General features: G+C 39.3%; 1 long non-coding RNA gene across 1 annotated transcript in view; it reads left to right on the top strand.

Moving 5' to 3' along the window:
• LOC149152833 (uncharacterized) overlaps positions 1–15,687 on the top strand; it is a 185,984-nt gene extending 170,297 nt beyond the window's left edge. The window contains exon 2 of the long non-coding RNA XR_016262322.1: positions 15,223–15,687. This is a non-coding gene — a long non-coding RNA (uncharacterized LOC149152833). The remainder of the gene's footprint in view (positions 1–15,222) is intronic.
• The last annotated feature ends 1,483 nt before the right edge of the window (positions 15,688–17,170 follow it).

Here is a 17,170-nt window from a genome sequence, read left to right as displayed (position 1 = left end):
CATAAGACTTGGAGAAGCTCGAACCAACTGTGGGTTGGACGTGAGGAGTGATGGCAGTGGAAGGGATGAACGCAGGAGGTATGGTAGCAATCCAGCCTGCCCTAAAAATATTTTCAAATTTTTTTCTTTTTCCTGCCACAAAAAATAAACCCCGAACAACAAAACGACTCTGATCAGACCCTCAGAAATCTTCAGAAAACCCTGCAACCTGTAATGAAAAGACAAACACCCAGAGAATACATATGCAAAAAAAGAAACTGAAACCCTACAAACCAACTACAAATATTTACAGTTTCATGACTCTACAACAGCCAGATTTGTCAGTAATCCTCAATAATATTTTCAGAATATCAGATTTACTATGAGATACTTCAGAAATCTCTCATGCAATTCGAAAGTAAACTTAAATGATAGACCCATAAATCGAAACTGGCTGGGCTCTACAAGAAAATGCTTTGCGGGAGTTGGCTGGTTCAGCCGAGAACTTCCCCAAACTTCCACTGATTTTCTCAATAAGGGTTTCCTGCACAGCTCACTTCAACCATCAATAAGGAGGGAAAAAACAGTATTAAATTCCAGATGCAATGGAGATACCTGCCATTATTTCAGAAATTCTAATACCATTCAAACCCTAGTAAGTGAACAAGATACCTGTGTTCAACAATACTCTACATCAAGCCATTACTAATGGCTGAAAATAAAATTATGCAGAAAATAAAACAACTCAGCACTTCAGGAGAGTAACACCAGCAAGATTTCAACCCCAAAGTCTCTCTTTATTTGCACCAGAAAAAGTTTACAAGAGAGCTTTCTTCAACACAAGACTCATAGATCGAATCTGATCTCAAATGACCCTTAACACCCTATTTAAAGGAAAAATTCCCAACGGCTAGTTCGAGTGATCCATGTCAAACTAATCTCGACCGTCGATGAGGATGAAGATTTCTTTTAATCTCATCCGTCGAATTTTTAAATTCATTTTAATATATTAAAAAATTAAAATTCTGCATTTATTTACTCAAAAATTTGACTTATTATTATTTTTATTTATTTTTTATTTTTTTGGATCCTTGAACTTAGCCTTTGAAAAAATTACCTAGGACCTAGGACTTAGGACTTATGAGGGGATTAAAACATTTTCTAACCCTCAAGACACTTTACATCATTACTTTTACAATTTTACATCTCAAGGGGGAAAACCCATTTGACATAGACCCTCATAAACCAATCCAGTTCTGCGACCAAATATAATCTAGCAGATTAACACACTAGGATTTCTCTAAGATTCTAATGACAAAATTCATTCCGGCTTTGGGGTTAGGCTGAAGGAAAATTTTGCCGATCATGGATCGATGAGACAAAAAACCTTCCAGAACGTAGATTATCACTAGAAAATTAGGTCCACCTAGGCAATTTACATACATGACTCATATCTGCTAAGATTATTTACAATTTACACATGCAGACTGGATTTACAACATAACACGATCAGGTTGATGATGGAAATCGAATGGCACGGACACATCGCCGAAGCGCTATCCCTTTTGAAAAAAAGGGGGGGAGTATTGCTATGGGTAGTTGACACGTAGTGGTCAACACTGCCAAGGCAGATTTCTAGCCAAGGAATCCAGATCAGTGGTGCAGTTGCACAGACGATTGGGGAGGGGCAACTTGACGGTTGGTAGAAGGATTTCTAAGAGGGAAATCGGGACTCAGAGGGAGTCCATAAGAGAACTTCCAGATGGGAAGTAGAGAGACTCGGAGGAGTCGAACAGAGAACTTCCAGATGGGAAGTAGAGAAACTCAGCAGGAGTCGAACCAAGAACTTTCAGGTGAGAAGTAGAGAGACTCAGAGGAGTCGACAGAGAAGAGTAGAGAGATGGCCATGAATGGGATGAGGGATCAGGATAGGCTGGACGGAGTGTCCAACTTTGTGGTCTGGAAGGCCAGGATCCTGTCCATTTTAGATAAACATCGTATCAAGGCCTTCGCCTTGAAGGATGATGATTGTGCCATGAGTACTCACACGCCACTTGAGCGGAAGTGGGGAGACATTGAGCTATAGTTAGATGGACTACAGGCGATGAGGGGTAGGATCTTCGAGGTACCCAACCTCTTGGATTATACCTTGCTACGGGAGCCCCGATGAGGAGTAGCAGTACTGGCAGATGTCGGTAGAGACGAATGAGGATGGAGCAACACAGAGAGCGACAGTGTAGGATTCCCAGGACAGCACGAGGCTAGCAGGCTGCAACAGTGCTAGAGGCACGGGAGTGTTGCACCAGTGCAGGATGGCACAGAGGGGTGTGCAACGGTGCGAGATGCAGGGAGTTGTTGCAGCAGCGCAGAGGTCAGAGAGGGAGCACATGTCAGTGACAGAGGGAGCTTTAGCATCGGGAGTGTCTCTAGCTTGACAAAGATGTTAGCGCTGGGAGATCAGTTACTTACTTCTCAGTAACTGAGTTGCAGTGCAACAGTTAGCAGTGGCAGTGCTATGGGCAGCACGATGCAACATGATGAGAGGGGACGCAATGCAGACGCAATAGTGGCAATGGCAGGGCCATGGGCAGTAGCATAGATGCAGAGGGAGTTGTCGTACAGATGCAACAGTGGTAGTGGCAGAGCCATGTGTGGCAACACGAGATACAATAGTGCAGATGATGGGCAACAGGCCTAGCATTAGGGACCGATGTCGGATGATCAGAGTAATACTCAGTGAGGAGTATTGTTAGAGCACAGTCCTCACTAAGAGGGAGTGTTGATTTGGGATAGCATCGATGTGCTCTAGACACGAAATTTGGTGGAGACGCTAAGGCACATGAGATCTCCAATACCCAGAAAGAGTTTGGGCAGATTCTAAACAGTTTGGGAAATATTAAAATAATTAATATTTTTAGTGGAGTCCCTAAGTCTAAACTTAGGGAAAATAAAATATTAATGTGAATTAATATAAAATTGTATTAGAATGGTCCAAAAGTCATGGATCAAGTTAGATCTAATCTCAGCCGTTGACTAGGAACTTAATCTTGGTCGTTGATTTGTCAACAAGAAAAGTATAAGAGGAGGCTTGAGGGTCACTTGGAGAATACACCGAGTTGATCAAGATTTCGACTTTCTGGGGTAGGGTTTGCTGAGGAAGTTGAGACAGTGATCATAGTTGCAGCTGAAGGGTAGTGAATACAGAAGCAGAGAGGTAGAGATAGTGCCGGGAGGATCAGCGCGACATTCGGGAAAGCTGACGCAGAGGGTAGAAGCTGAAACTGCCGGGAACAGCCGGAACTGCCAGAATAGCCGGGAACAACTGGAATTGCCGGGAAAGCTGACGCAGAGGGCAGAAGCCGAAACTGCGGGGAACAGCTAGAACAGCCAGGATAGTTGACGCAGAGGACAGAAGCCGAAACTGTCGGGAACAATCGGAACTGCCGGGAAAGCTGACGCAGAGGGCAGAAGTCGGAACTGCCGGAACCACCGAGAAAGCTGACGCAGAGGGCATAAGCTGGAATTGCCGAGAACAATCGGAATTGTCGGGAACTGCTGGGAAAATTGACGCAGAGGGCAGAAGAGGCTGACACAGTCCCTAGAGGCTGACGCTGGGGTTTTTCATGGGGCAGATTGGAGCTGAGGAGCTGCCGGAGTGTTTATCTGGGGTTTTAGCTGGAGCATCTGTCTCCGAAGGAGAGGTACTACTGCTGAGATTTTTCTCTGTTGGGTTAGCCGGATTTGGCACCCAAATTGTATTATGAAACTGCTTAATAAATCAAACCCTCAGATAGCTGCACCGGTTTTCCCGCATTGGGTTTTTCCGGGGACATTAGTCCAAAAATAACGGTGTCATTTGTGTGCTTGTTTCTATTTCCTTCAGTCAATGATCTGTAATGTGTTAAGCATGTACTTGTGTTTATTTTCAGTGTTTACATGGTAAATAACTTGTTAATTAATTAGAACAAGTAGGAAGGAATAAATCAGAAAGTACATGGAGGGTTTCTAATGGGTTAGACTTAGAAACTCCAACACAAAAGCTCTCATTCTTGGAGAGGAAAACTCGAACAAATTCTTCTCCTTATAGAGATTCCAATTGACGAATACCAAGACCAAGACCAAGACCCTTCACCTATTTGCCACTCCAAGACCAAGACACAAATTCTCTTTGATGAGATTCTTCCCGCAATGATCAAATCTCTGCTTCTTCTTCCTTCACAACTACTCTTCAGAATTTCGGTCCCTTGGTTCAGTACTGCATTCCTTGGTTCTAGTTTAGAAATCCTTAGTACGCGAGCTTGACCAACTTTGACCTTATATCTTCTTCGCTCTAGAAGGAGACTTCTTCTTGACACTTAGGCTTTGTATTTCACCCAAAATACTCTCTCACTGTGACTCTAATACCTCATCCTTCTTTTTGCAATACACAGGTCTACAATCTCGCACGTGTGGAGGTAAGTTGGCCCAAAAACAGTCCCAAAACAACACTGGAAATTTCGTTGCTCCTTTCCTTCTTCCTCGTTGGTTATAAGGCTCCCTTGATGACCTTCGCACTTCTTTCTCTACCTCAGGCCTTAACCGAATTGTAGAACACCGAAATCCTTCACTAAAATTCTGTCCTAAATGAAATCCGCACTACCCTATTTATAGTTGTTGGAGCTTGTAATAAGCCGACATGACTTGGAGATGAGTCGACATGTCATCTGGAGAGAGATTATTATTTCTTTTGCAGCCGACTTGAAGGAGGTGACTTTGTCTTGGTCTTGGAGGGCTTTCTAACTTATTTAAGAACTTATATAAATATATAACATGCCCAAGAAGGGTCCTTCATACATGACATAGACTCAAATTGACTTCTATGACTGGATGACAAATCCTAAAGGCTCATAATGGGAGCCATCACTAAAATAAAATTCCTTGCTCATGAAACCCATGAGACAAGCATTACAATAATAATTTTATTTTTCTTCTTTTCATCAATTACATCAAATCACAATTACACATGTCATTTTGAACATTGAACCTAGTTACACTTTTCAACATCAAAGACCCTCCAAGACCTTGTGAAACAAGAAGCAACAAGTCGGCCTTCAAGAAAGAACAAGTCGGCCTACAAGGTGACAAGTCGGCCTTATGAAGTGGCCATTCAACTTGCCAAAAAGACTATATATAAGAGAGCTCGACTTCATTTGGAGAATCATCAATTTAGGTCACAAGAAGTTTAATCTAAAAGGAGATCAGGGCCTAGAAGGAGCGAAGAAGAGGAGAATCCAAGGAGGAGAAAATCAAAGCAAAGAAGATTGTTTTTGGGCCAATTTCTCTCACACGTGTGGATTGCAGCTAGGGTTTCTAAAGTGAAAAATTGCAGACCTCAAAAGAAGCCGAAACCTAGCATTAAAGGATCACTCTTGCAAGCCGAATTCATGAGAAGAAAATTCCAAGCAAAGCGAAGGAGAGAAGCGTCGTAATTCTGCCCTAATCAACTCACATGTGTGAAGTAATAGTTAATGCAGGAGGCTGAAAATTGCAGGCTGAAATTATAGTCAGTTGCAGGTCCAAAATCTTGGTCAAAGGAAAAGTGGATGCTGCTGGAAGGCACATTTGACTTAGGTTGACTTTGAGAGAAGGAAGTGATTCAAAGAGAAGTTTGACTTGGTCTTAGAGGAGTCTTGGCGAAGGGTCATAGGTCTTGGAATTCGTCAATTGAAGTTCTATAAGAAGAGGAGTTCTTGTGGGTTTTCCTCTAAAGAGGAGAGGTTTTGGTCCTAGCTGATAGCCTATATCTTGTGTCCTCTTGTCTCATTGTTCTTTATTGTTTGGTCGCTGTTTGATAATAAGAAAACTAATTATAATCAAGTGAAAGAAGAAGCTAATTAAGTTAAGTAAAATTACATTAGAAGCTAACATAGCTGCCCTAGAATTCTCAACAAAAAAGTGTGCTAAAGGCCTAAAGAGAAGTCTGTGGTGGCTTTTAAGTGAATCTACAAGATCTAGCATGCATCAAATGGCAACATAAAGAGACACTCATGGCAAGAGGGTTCTCCTAGTAAGAGGTAGAAAACTATACTCCAGTTGTAAGGTACACTTTTGTTAGAATTATTATCTTTTTGGTTTCTGTTGATGGATGTAAAGACCATGTTCCTCGATGAAGTAATTAAAGAAGTGTACATAGAGCTACCTCTAGTTTTTGAAGTGTTAATTTTTCAGATTGTCCTATGCTATATCAATTACTTTGGCCCAATTCACATCTTCATTTAACAATGCATCCAATTATTAGCAATGTATTCAATCATAAACTGTAACTGAAGATAAAACAATATATAAGCAATGACAAAGAAGACAACAACATAACCATAAGAGAGCAGATTGGTTCAAGACTAGGGAAAATCCCCACAAGGGGGAAAACCCTTTCAAATCTTCTTCTTTATTAGATCGTCATAATTTATTTATTTATTTTATTTATTATTTATTTATTTATTTATTTATTATTTTTATTTATTTATTTTTTATTTTTATTTTTTATTTATTTATTTGTTTTTTTTTTTAATTTTATTTATTTTTAATTTTATTTTATTTTATTTTTTATTTATTTATTTTATTTTTATTTTTATTTTTATTTTTATTTTATTTTTATTTTTATTTTTATTTTATTTATTTTTTATTTTTTTTATTTTATTTTATTTTTTATTTTTTTCAGTAGAGTGTACAATGAGCCCAATACATAAACTTGCAACAGAGAGTTATAAAACAGATTGTAGAACTATAGAACAATAGAGAGAAACCCTTTATCCATCAGACTACTGAAGCCAACTGAAGGCAACTGTCAAACCCTATATCAAAACCCTGGACGCTCCTAGCAAGGCAGACTGCGTGCGACTGAAACTTTCTGGACACTCCCTTAGCACTGTGTGAGGGTGTCTGTGTCTGACCCGGATGCTCCTAGGAAGGCTTTATGCGTGCGTCTGGGGTCAAACACTCACAAAAATGCTCCAAACCCCCAGATGCTCCTTTCCAGCTATTGTGTGAGCGTTAGGGACTGCCCGGACGCACCCTTGATCACTTTGTGCGTGCATCCAGGGACCAACACCATCCGATCTGCTTCTGAAACCCTGGATGCTCCCTTCAGGCTTCTGTGCGAGTGTCTGAGACTTCTTGGACACTCCCTTAGCCACTGTGCGTGCGTTCGGGGATGAAAAATCTTAGTTATGTGTGTGCTCCGAGAAACAAAAACCCTAGATCCGTGCGAGCTTCACCCCTGTAATTTCGGACCCTTGTGCGAACTTCCTCCATTAGACCTGTGCGAACCAAGACAAAAGAAGAGAGTAGAAGATGGCTTGATCAATGTGTCTAAATGAGCTTGAGGTCTCTTCTATTTATAGGCTTCCATGACAGTCCACTTGGGGTTGAGGCCGATCTGTCCAATTTTACATGTGCTTAGGAATGATCTATTCCATTATACATGGGCTTAGGGATGACCTATTCCATTATACATGTGCTTAGGGATGACCTATTCCATTATACATGAGTGGATAAAATAATTCAAAAATCGACTTCTGCTTGTCCAAATAGGGTGATATTTAAGTCGATTTTGGTCCTCTCGTAAAGAGGAATTTAATGCAACCATCATCTCTGCCATCTGAGTTGTCTAAGGTGGAATTTGACCCTAGTTGCAAAAAATAACATGATGTACATGAAGGAGTCTCTTGCTTGCAAACAGAAGAAGGCTTTGTATAGGCTCCTCAGATTTGGTACTCTTGGATCAAGGTTGATTTTGTTATCATACGACTTGTTACTAGCAAGATCAGAAGGACTCACGTGATAGAGGGAGCAGTTAAGCCTTACTTGAACTTCAGAAGGAGTTGACCTCTGAATTCAAGATAAAGGACCTAGACTTGATGCACTACCTCCTTGGTACCCAAGTAGGGTAACTGAATAACAGTTGTGATGTTGGCTCCAATAAAGGAATAATTAAGCCAAGGCATATAGCTCAACATGCATTGAAGTGCCGACATGGTATAGTCTGTTATGGTACAGTCAGTTATGGTTTGAGATATGTGTCAAATAGTGAAGTATAACTCTTGGGATACACAGATTGAGCAGAGCGTAGAAGACAGAAAGAGTACACCAGGATGTTACTTTAGGTCACACTCCGCTATGATTTCTTGGATGAACAAGAAGCAGACATCTGTTGCACTCAGTATTACTGAGGCTAAGTATATTGCAACCCAGTTGGCGAGTTGTGAAACAATATGGCGTCACTTGCAGGATTGTTTGATCAAGTGCAGGTGACGACCATGATAACTGGTTAAAGCACAGTGAGATCTAGTACTGAGACATGGTATAAAAGAGAGTAGTGTGGCTCCAATACATCTCTACAAATGAGTAGATAACTGACATCCTCACAAAGCTCTGTCTAGAGCAAAGTTTGTATACTTCAGGGACAAGTTTGGACTTGTTGAGAATGCCTCCTTTAGTGAGAGGGAGTGTTGATGTGATAGCATTAGGGATAGTCATTCTCCCTGGGTCAAGTATGTTGACCAGGATTAGGGAGAATGGTTCGACAAAGGACAATCATTCTTCCTGGGTCAAGTATGTTGACTAGAATTAGGAAGAATGGTCTTAGAGGCCCAAAATTACTCAACCATAGAGTTGAGTAGGTGCCTTTCAACATTAGGCTTAGGATTACTCTCCAAATAGGTTGAGTGATCCCATTTAGCATCATGGCCTAGAATTACTCATGTAGAGTGAGGCCTTTGGATTTGGGACAAGGATTACTCAAATGGATTGAGTGTGTCCCTAGGGTTTCACCATGGGTCAAAGAGATTGACCAGGATGATGGTGAACCAGGACTAGTCTGTATACCATGGGTCAGAGGCACCGACCAGAATTATGGTGACTAGTTGATGCTAATGATGTACCATGGGTTAGAGATGCTAACCAGAATTATGGTACCAAGTTGTTGATGTAGATTTTACCATGTGTCAAAGTTGTTGACTAGGATTATGGTAATCAAGATGATGTTGATGTTGATGATGAGTTGTTTTTGGATAGCCATATGTATACATCCCTAGCTAAGAGGGAGTGTTGAATTTTGTAGCTATGGTCGATCTTCATAATTAAATGTTTTAGCCCTTCAAATATATATAAGACATGTTCTTCATGTTGGCTTCAAAAGAGAGGGAATTTTGAATTTCATTCAAATTTTGGCGCCAAAACATAAAGTCAGTCCTCCAAGAAGTCAGGTCGGCCTGCCCCTATAGTCACACCAATTCGGTTCGTTGGATTTCTATATAAAGGTCATTTCGTCCTCCTTTTGTGAGACCATCTTGGATCAAATGAGATTTTCTGTTTATGTACACAAAGAAGAAAAGGGAACGCTGATCTCATCTGAAGAAGAAGAACTTTCTGTGACAGCGAACCAAAGTCTCTTGACCGAGTTTGAGAAAGAGCCAGTTGACCGAGTTTATGCATAGTCTGAGGTAGAACTAATCTTTGAAGTAGAACAAATTTTTGAGGCTCTAAGACAGACCTAATCTTTGCAGAACACTGAATTTCCGAGACAGGAAGAAGGCTGCATCTCCTAGATAGTTTGACCTTCGTTGTCTAAGGATAGTTATGGGTAGTTTGACCAGGGGTGACCTGGACTTTGTTTATGTTAGGTTGACCTTGTTTTGGCTGAAAAGATTAGATGCATCTCTTGTTGAACTAAACAATTTCTCTAAGGAAAAGGTTGTTGGGGTTTTCCCCCATGTGGGTTTTATGGGGTAAAATATTTGTGTCTCTTGTTTGGCTCTATCTTTATAAATGTTTTTGCTGTTGATGTCCTTTGTGTAATTGCTTAATGATAAATGAGAATTTGAAAAAGGATTAAATCATTAGAAGTAATTATCCATTTAGAAGACCTATGAAAAATCAACATTCCTCACTAGCTTACAAGCACCTCTAAACTTAAAATAATGGGTAAGTATAGGTCTAGGTCACAAGCCGACCTAGTGGCTTGTGAGATATATCAATAATATGCTACACGTGTGAGCTGAAATAGCTAGAAGGCTGACGTTGTGCTAGCATAGGCCTCTTCTAGGAAAACGTTGAGTGCAATGAGTGCCAAAACAAGTGTAGATGCCTTCTAAAATCTGCCTCTAGGGGTTTACCCCTACATCTTTGTCATAATCATTTTGTGGACCCTACTTTTGGCTTTGGGGCACAAAATGGGTCTCATGGGTCTCCAAGTGGTAAATATGCCTGACTCTGCTCCAATGTCAAGGGCACTGAAGATGGTGCTAGCCTTCCCATGCCTTAATGTATGAGACAAACCTTATCCAAACCTAGATCAACTGCTTGACCCTGTAGTACACTGCAACGCCGGCTGGGGGCATGTTGGTCTAGGTGCATCATCCCATGAATGGTATTGGGAAAAGTGCGGGAGCTCTGTGGGGGCTGCGGGTGCCTATGGATACAAATGATGCTCTACAATTGTCCAGAGTCCCATGGCTCTTAACGCATCACATGTGGGTGTCAATATGTCCCTTTGGAGGACCTAGACCCTAGTTAAGTTGCCCAAACCTATAAATGGAACCACCTGTCAATTACACACAATATCCAGTGTTGCAACTTTCACCATTAGGTACATTTAATCATTATTGCATCTAAGTGAACCAAGCTTGAAATAAATGGGCAAATTAACACTTCATATAAGGCTTCTCTTCCAAAATTGGGGCCTTAGTCACGTAATGGTGTTACCTCCCTAGGTAGGAGTGGTTAATAGACGATCCTATTAGGTGTTCTCAACCCCCAAGGGGAAGTGACATGTCCTTGGTCCACCCTTCAATCGATAGGTGCCATGTGAATAATGATGGAATGGAGGGGAAAAGACTTCATGGCCAAGTGCCATGGTCAAAGGGACTGGATATGATGGAGGACCTCATCTTGGGTGTACAGATGTGAGGAGAGAGCAATCATGGATGCATGAGTTACCTCGGCCTTTGTTTTTCCACCCCTCTAAATGGCTTTTACTTTTTTTTTATTCTTCTTTGTATTACTCCTCGTAGCTTAAGGAATGAGAGCTTGCTTTCTATGACGTATAATAGTTATTACCCTCTTTAGGATGGGGCAGTGCTTTGCCCATTAGGTTGGGACATGCAAGGGTTACTTGTCTTCTATGAGATAGGGCAACATTGGTTGAGGAACCAGGTGATGGCCATATGAGTGAGGTAGAGCTCATGCTTGGCTTTTTCCCACGTGCTAATTTGAATGTCCCGACCATCTTTTGCAATGTGACTTTTTGTTTTTGTTTTTCATGTGGTCATCATATACTCTTTCTGTTTCTTTTAGCTGCATCAACCTCCCAGGGCACATTTCCAGGCCCTACCCAAGTATGAGGATGTGTGGGTGCCAAGTTTCGATGAACCAGTGGTCAGTGGAACCCGAAGAATGGAGGTGGAATAGGGTCTTGTAATGTAAGATGGAAAGTGGTAAATATGGAATAGGGGTATATGGGGCTATGCTATCTCAATCATGGCTTCCCAAGTAGTGCCCCTCCTATACCCATTGGGCCATTAGGAGAGGTCCCACTGGACTAAGATTGAAAATTAACCCCCCATTTAAGGTGAGGGAACAAGATCACAACCAAAACCTTTCTTCTTCCAAGCTAGCCCATAATCCATGTCAAAATGCCCAAATACAAACAAGCATAAGCACCCGATTGCAAAATGAATAAAGTACCTTTTGATTAGGAGCCCACCTTCCAACATGTGTTCTTGGCAATTGGGCGAGGAAACATGTGACTAATGCGGGTGGTGGAGGTATGAATGGCATGCCATCATCAACTACTAGTGGCTCTTAGGGGTTGCTGGCTGCTGGCTGGAAGAGATGAACAAGAGAAAAGTTTCTTTTAGGGGTCACCCACTTTTGGTGGGTAACAATGTGTATTGAATATTCTAATTTCTTGTGTGTTTGATGTAGTAACTAGTTTTTTTTCCCTCTGTCTTTCAAATTAATTTCTATTGAAGGTTGGAAAACCTATCATAAGTCAGCTAGTAGTTAGGATAGCCATCACTAGTTGCTATGCACAAATGTAGGTTGACTCATTACCATTATTCAAGGAAAGCCATGCCACCTGAAATGACCCGTTGGTGGTCTGTAAGGCAAACTTCTGCTCTTGCTAGATGCATTTAGGCCTGGGCCGTTAACATGTTTCCTTTTGTTTGAGGAAGATGAACTCTTAGCCTATTAGATGTAGTCTTACATCTTACTCTAGGACCAATGTAGTAACTAGTATCAATATTTTGTAAATTTTCTAAAAACTTGCATCTTTATGTTTATATATTATTTCTTTAATTGTAATTTCTTATATGTGTGCGTGTCCCTTGTGTTACCTTTTAGGGGTTTATGTGGCTCGTGTTAGATACTCAGATCCGCATGTCCTACTCATATGACTTGTGTAATAGTTGGTTGGCCTAGTAGTGGGCCTTCACGGGCAATGAGTGAAATCATATATATATATATAAAAGATGAATATAGTCACTACTGTAAAAATGGACTTGTGATTATGATGTAATGTATTTGGTTATTTGGGAGTTCATCCCCTAATGTACAGGGGTTATTGTGTAACTCGTCATTATAATACATTGAGAGCTGTGGTCCACATTATTGCTTGCTTAAATGATTTGAAACTTAACTAATTTAGGACAGTTCAGGCCTCTCCCTTTTAGTGATGATGGCCCTCCACCATGTCCTTCATTGACCATGAATATTCTCTTTATGTTCACAAACCTTTTGGGTTAACCCAGATAATTTGAAGATGAGGTAAAACTTAAAAAAAATGGAGTGATTGGTTCATACAAACAACTAGGTGGTTACATTTTAGATTTATTTTGAGTAAAGTTAAAGAACATAACTGTTATGGTCTCTCTCTCTCCTTTTTTTCTCTTAGGTAACATATCCAAAGGAAAACTTCTCGGGTACACTTCCCCTCACTCCATGGATGACACCTAGGGTAAACCCTAGTTTCTTTAGGGAACAAGGTTAGGTCAACAAATCATGATAGATCTTATATAGCCCATCAACAATGGAGCAATAAGAGCAAACATGTTACAAAGTGGGATTTGAACCAATTTTTATGATTTCTTTACCGCTCGATCAAAATCAAAAGGAAATCATCTGTTTTTCTGACTTGTGACTTGAATAATAGATCATTTCTTCAGCTGTATGTCTGAATTTGCATGCTCGCCCCGTGTTGGTGAAAGATAATAGCCAAAACCAGGCTAGTTCTCTTGGGAATCCAGTATCCTAGATCCTTGTCCGCTTCTCTGGTGTGCGATATACTGTGCTCTCTAAATGACAAAGTCTGATACTATAATATGCAAGCAACATTATCACATGACCAAGAGGTGTTACGACTGGCAAACATTAACTTCAGCATGAGTTGAAGAATAGTAAACAGCTGTGTTGGTCCATTAATTTCAGGTGATTAATAATAATTTGTCCTGCCTTGTAAGTTCAATGAAAATTAAAGATTCATTGAGCAATTCACCAAAGTGGAATCATCTACAACTTCAAGTATATCAGCCTCAATGTTATGGCATTCTTACCTATCATTATATTTTTACTTATGCTGGACTTGCATAGATTAGCAAACACATCAGCCTCTTTGTAAATTAATGACTTATATATGCATTCATTCATCCTATTGTAAACAAATGCCAAGAAAACCCTTTCCAGATGCTTTAATGCTTTCAAGTTGTATCCATGTTAAATCTCATAAACCATTGAGAAAAGTAATCACGAGCATATTTGTGTCAGAAACTAGTAAATGTAAACTAACGTGCAGTAGACCATTTTCAAAGTTGAAGCAACACACTGCATGTTCTTAGGGGACGTAAACAATCTAAAGAAAATAGGATTGCCTTGAAACTCCTGTAAGGTTCTTCAGTGGAAGATTATCTAACATAGGATGTTCATTTTGATCGTACTACAGGAGACAAAGGCCTTCATTGCCTCAATGAGCTGGCACATGGGAAATTCAAAAGATATAAAAGCGCTAGAGGTACCACACCTCAGGTTAGTGCCCACAACATAAGAATCCCAAACACCTGTTGAAAAATGTATTACGAGCAAGAACTTCTTGCACAAGGTTTAGTGTGAACGTGGAGGAAGTAGTTGGAGACATTTTATTAGTGACCACTTAGGAAGAGTGGGAAATAATCCTATCTCGTAATTTCACTTTTAAAATTAAAGAGAAGTGAAAGTCTAATGTTTTGAAATCAGCTAGTCTTAGGAATTTAAATGAAATGTTCTAGAACGTAAGTGACTAAGATTAGGATTTAATCTTAGCTGTCCATCTCAAGATTGAGATAGGTGGCAGATAGGATTGAGGAGATTAGTTGCTAAAGTTGAGGAGATTAGCTATCTTCTCTTGAAGCATAAATAAGATAAGGTAGGAGAGGTTTACACACAGGAGAAGACAACAAGGGAGCTGGAAGAGGCTGAGTGCATTCAAGAAGAAGAAGAGTAGATTTCTAAAGTGACCAGCTAGCACAGCAGGCCACACAGGCTGTACCACTGCTGTAGCAGTCCTATATCCATGCACAGGTTGTACACCCTCAGATATTTCCATACACTAGTGTTTGAAGTGATTCTATTGACTGTACAGCTGCTGGTTCAAAGCAGATTGCAGATGTCACCTTGTAAGCTTTGATCAAAGAATTGAGAAGCTGTTTTGAAGGAAAATTCCGTGTGTATGTGTTTTATTTCTTCCACTATTAATTTTTCAGCTAGTGTGTGATTGATGCAATGTTCAAAAATTTAATTTTCTGCTGTTAAATAAATTCTGTTTTGAATTATTTACTGAGAACATTAAGACGACTGTCACCTAGGCCTAAAAATTTACAAACCTATTCAAAAATTCAATTTTCTGCTGTTAAATATATTCTGTTTTGAATTATTTACTGAGAGAAAATTAAGACGACTGTCACCTAGGCATAAAATTTTACAACACCTATTTATAAAGAGGTCGAAGATTTGTTTGTATTTGTCCCATTTGAGCAATGTATCACTGTTGATATTATCTTAAGAGGTGTTTATTGTGTTTGGGTTACCTTTCATTATGATGTGTGATAATAAGTGAACTGGGTTTGATATGTTTATGACATAAAATCAGTGTTACACAGGTATATTTCATTATGATGTGTGGTAATAAGTGATCTGAGTTTGATATGTTTATGACATATAATCAGTGTTACACAGGTATGCTTCCTTGCAGAGTGGGTACATGCTTTGGACAGGTCAATGTTTTGGAGATGTGTGGTACATCTCGGGTATGCCCTAGCTGTACCCTAAACAGGTGTGTAGGTAGGTTAGGGGACATGGGGGGGTGCTTACCTGCCCTTAATCTTTCATCCTGGATGCCCATGCATAACTTGTATTATTAAATTCTTAAAGTAGAAGTTGATGTTCTCCTTTATCTTGCCTTTTCAATCATTTTACTATTTTAAACATTACCTTTAATAGTTCCAGGATGTTTGAAAGTGGTTCCTGCTAGAAATTGTAACTAGTTTCGGTCTAAAGGATGTTTGAAAGTGGGTCCTGCTAGAAATTGTATCTAGTTTCGGTCTTCGTAATTGTCATTTATCTCATGTCATGATGTATTGATTTAAAGAATGAAAGAAAATTATTTTGTAAAGCATGAGTTTCATGCTTTTTGTCATTTGATCAATAGGTCAAGAATCCATTGTATGCTTTTATGTTTTTGCAGTGTTCTACGGGGACGCACCCCGACGCTCCCCCACGCTCCGGGGACGGGGAAACTCCTAGGGAAACGTTTCCCCGATGTCCCCTTTTTGGGGAAACTCAGGGAAACTCTGGGGGGGACGTTTTTCTAGGGACGAAACACGACTCCTTCACAGGGGGATGTCGGTCCCCCCATTTTTTTGTCTAATAATTTTTATAAAACATTAAAATTAAAAAAAAAATAGGAAACTATATTAAAACTTAAAACTTGTTAAAATTTAAATTTAAAAAATAAATAAATAAATAAATAAAATTATATTAAAATTTAAAACTTAAAAAATAAAATAAAAACATTAACAAAAATAAAAAACTCTAGGTATAATAAAACTTAAGACTTAGTGTTTATTAATATTATTTAGTACTTTTTGAGAAATTTACTTGTATTTCACTGCTCAGTGCTTTCTATTTTTACTATTTTTACTTTTAGTTTAGTATTCTATGTCTATTTTAGACTTCAACATAATGTCAATGTCATTGTCATATGATGATTTTTTTTTCTCATTTTTGAAAATTTGAAGCACATTGCATAATTTCAATTGTCAAATGATGAATTTATTAATTTAATTTCGCTGTACCTTGCATCATGCCAAATGATGAATTTAGAAGGAACATTGCATAATGTCAAATGATGGATTCAATTTAATAATTTACTTTTAGATTTACAATGCAGAAATGTCAAATGATAATTCATAAATGATAATAGTCTAATAAGTAATGATGATCATGTTTAGTTTTTAGATGTACATTTCATAATTATTAAGATTTTCTATTTAGTTATTGACATTTTTTTATTATTATTAAATTTTTAATAATTTATAATTTTATAACTTTTATGACTATGACATCCCCCCGTTTCTATGAAAATTCCCTAAATTTTGGGGTTGCTTATATACGTCCCCTTTGTGCGTATCCCCACTCCCGCGTTTCCCTGTCCCGGAAACTCTGTGGAACATTGGGTTTTTGTCATGTGCCATGGTCATTGTCACATTGTAAAAGACCCTATTGGGCATTTGTATCAAAGAAAGAAAATATATTTTATAATTGTAAGTGGCTAGTATTGCTCCCAAGAACAAGTCGCCCAACCCAGATTGAAGTTGGCCTAGAGAAGGGTTATGGGCCCAGTTGGAAAGCTATTTATAAATGGAATTCGTCCTCCTTTGAGACTGAAAAAAAATGAAGTATATACAGAAGGGAGAAAAAGTCTAACATAGAAAGAAAGAGTTCGGATCCTTGTTAGAGATGATTAGAAGTATGTTCTATTGGAGAAAAGTTTACCTCGCTATCTTTGAAGATCTTGCAGAATGTCTGGCTTGTCAATTTGTTCCTTGGAGAAGAGCAAGAGGTCTTGTTTGGTATTGGAAGTCTCCTTTGAAGTTAATAAGAAGAGTTCTGATGGGTTTTCCCT

The sequence above is a fragment of the Pinus tabuliformis genome, chromosome 9 (genome assembly GCF_031772625.1).
Source record: "Pinus tabuliformis cultivar Carrire ecotype Pingquan chromosome 9, CPIR1, whole genome shotgun sequence".
Classification (NCBI taxonomy): domain Eukaryota; kingdom Viridiplantae; phylum Streptophyta; class Pinopsida; order Pinales; family Pinaceae; genus Pinus; species Pinus tabuliformis.
The sequence above is the reverse complement of the archived record's forward strand: the minus strand, read 5'-3'. Positions and strand labels throughout refer to the sequence as shown.